Here is a 3,172-nt window from a genome sequence, read left to right as displayed (position 1 = left end):
ATAGACATTTATTCTCCCAAATGAAAATCAGAATGCTTTTGCAAAGTGTTCAACAAAACTGCCTTGGGATTTGGATTGGAATTAACTTGAGGAAAACTAGTATATTCCATATTGAGTCTTCTCATTTATTCAAGAACATAAAATGTCTTCATTTCTTCATAAACTTTATGTATGTCACAAAAATTTTAAAGTCCTTTTTAATAGCTACAGCTGATTAACAAGTTCTGAAACATGCATGCCCTTTTAGCTTTTAGTGAATGGGAAACTAAATTAACATGTGAATACCTTTATTTATACTAGGTAGTTGAGATGGACTGAATTTTTGCGTCCCCTCACCAAAATTCATATGTTCAAGCCCTCATCCTCAAAGTGATATTTGGAGATGAGGGATGAGGGATGAGGGAGAGGTAATTAGAGTTAGTTGGGATCTTCATGATGGGATTTAGTGCCTTTATGGGAGACACCAGAGAGCTTACTCTCTCTACATGCTCCCACAAAGAAGAGGTCATGTGAGCACATGGTAACAAGGTGGCGGTCTGCAACCCAAGAGGAGAGCCTTCATCAGAAACCAACCATGCCAATGCCCAGATCATGGACTTCCAGCCTCCAGAGCTGTGAGAAATAAATTTCTGTGGTTTAAGCCACCCTGTCTATGACATTACAATATGGCAGTCCAAGCAGATAAATACAGTAATGTATTTGTTACTTAGTGTGCCCCCAGATTCTGGGTTACTCCAGGCTTCACTTCACAGGTTAATTATGGCCCACAGAAATAGGACAATTGAAACATGGCAATAGAAGGGGCCACTTTGTTTGTAAAGTGCATTTTATTGTATTGCTTTGCATAAGGATTGATTCAGAAAAAATGAAGGATTCTAAGTCACCATTTTTCCTCATTCAAGATGAAAATCTTTTTTTTTTTTTTTTTTTTTTTTTTTTTTTTTTTTTGAGACAAGGTGTCTATCACCCAGGCTGGAATACAGTGGCATGATTTGGCTCACTGTAGCATTGAAGTCCTGGTCTCAAGCAATTCTCCTGCCTTAGCCTCCTGAGGAGCTGAACTACTAGCTCTTGCCACCATGTCCAGCTAATTTTTATTTTTAAATTTTGTGTAGAGATGGAGTCTTGCTATGTTGGCCAAGCTGTTCTTGGACTCCTGGCATCAAGCAATCCTCCTGCCTTGGCCCGAAAATAGTTTCTGAGCTTCATATTTCTAGAAATGCTGGCTTCCCTATTTTATTGCATAGAAGAATGCCAATGAGAAAACTGTTATTGATGTTTAGTGACCGCATGTTAACATTTGGGCATATTTGGAAGTAGTAACATGGAAGTACAATGCAGTCATTCCTTATAGCTGTGGGACTTTACTAAATGCATTTATATTTTTATATGAAAAATTTTTTCAGTTTCATTTTATGAATGGAGTAAACTCAGATTCAGAGAAATGGATGTCTATCACAAGGTAGCACAGAACCAGAGCTTGATTTAATTTATTCCACTGAATGAAACTTTTTCTGAGAACTTACTGTATCCACACTATGGTCTCCACCCTAGGTCTTTCTGTGCTGTGGTGGTAGCATTTTCTCTTAGCTTCCTGACCCACTTAAGCCATATTGTACTTATTTAACTCAGGTAGCTGCTGGTGCTCTAAAGATCTAGACTACCACTGGACTCTGAACCCACAGCCAGATGTGTGGTGCTGCCTCTCCTAAGGTGCAAACCTCTCTAATAGTGCCTACCAAACTGGATCCCCTTCTGGACCAGCAATGGAAAAAGCGTGTCTCTTAACAGCCGAGGATTTGCTTGGAAAGCTCTCCTTCAACACTCCCTTTCTTTTCCCCATTCTGATTAATCTGTTTTATATACAGTGAAAGGGAGGTTTGAGATTTGATCTCAGGTCCAAATGAGAAGCTAGGCAGGCAACATGAAACTCACAGGCCTTAATTTACTTATTGTCCTACTTTATCCTGAACCAAACCTTTCACTAGTAGTTCGGTGGCCATTGGTAGTGAAACAATGTCCCAAATTCAACATAAGACTTGCTCTTGATGAAGCAAAAGGAAGCAAAAACATTGCTGAAACAGTAGGAATTTGCAAGGCAAGAACAATGAAAATAATGCCACATTTAATTGAAAAACAGGCAAACTAAATCAAGTAGTGTTGAAAAGACAAGCAATATTTAGTTCTTACTTTGTATTGACTGTGTACAGAGAAGATAAATCAGGAGCAAGATATGTAGCAGTGATTGTCAATATCTGAGGAAAAGTTAATTCCTAAAATTTTTATTCAAAAAATTGCTTACATGTCTTCTAAACTACAAAAGAGTGCACAGTAACAACTTTTGAATTTAAATCTGTAGGTATTTTTCATTCTTCTTTTATAATAGCTTTGTCTTATTTTATTTTATTTGAGATAGAGTCTCACTCTGTCACTCAGGCTGGAGTGCAGTGGCGTGATCTCGACCCACTGCAACCTCCACCTCCCAGGTTCAAGCGATTCTTCTGCCTCAGCCTCCCAACTAGCTGGGACTACAGGTGAGCACTACCATGCCTGGCTAACTTTTGTATTTTTCGTAGGGATGAGGTTTCACCATATTGGCCAGACTGGCCTTGAGCGCCTGACCTCGTGATCCGCCTGTCTTGGCCTCCCAAAGTGCTGGGATTACAGGCGTGAGCCACCATGTCTGGCTATTTTTTTATTTTTACTTTTTTTGAAATAGAGTCTCACTCAGTTGCCCAGGCTGGAATGCAGTAGCACAATCACTGCTCACTGCAGCCTCAACTTCCTGAGCTGAAGCAATCCTCCCACCTCAGTCTCCCAAGTAGCTGGGACCACAGGCATGAGCCACTGCATCTGGATAATTTTCTTATTTTCTGTAGACATGGGACTCCCTGTGTTGCCCAGGCTGGTCTTGAACTCTTGGGCTTAAGTGATTCTCCTGCTTTGGCCTCCCAAAGTGCTGGAATTACAGATGTGAGCCACCATGCCCCGCCTTGTCTTATTATATTATCTTTAGATCTATTATGCCTCAGAAATATTTATGTCAGGCATGGATCGCGTCATATAGGAGAAAAACAGAGAGTGCTTTCAGTATATTTTAAATATTTTCAGAAGAACTACACTGGAACCTCTGTGATTCGCTGGTACAGAATTATCAAATCTGATGGCATTT

Source organism: Saimiri boliviensis, chromosome 3 (assembly GCF_048565385.1).
Source record: "Saimiri boliviensis isolate mSaiBol1 chromosome 3, mSaiBol1.pri, whole genome shotgun sequence".
NCBI lineage: Eukaryota > Metazoa > Chordata > Mammalia > Primates > Cebidae > Saimiri > Saimiri boliviensis.
Note: the sequence above shows the minus strand (reverse complement) of the source record.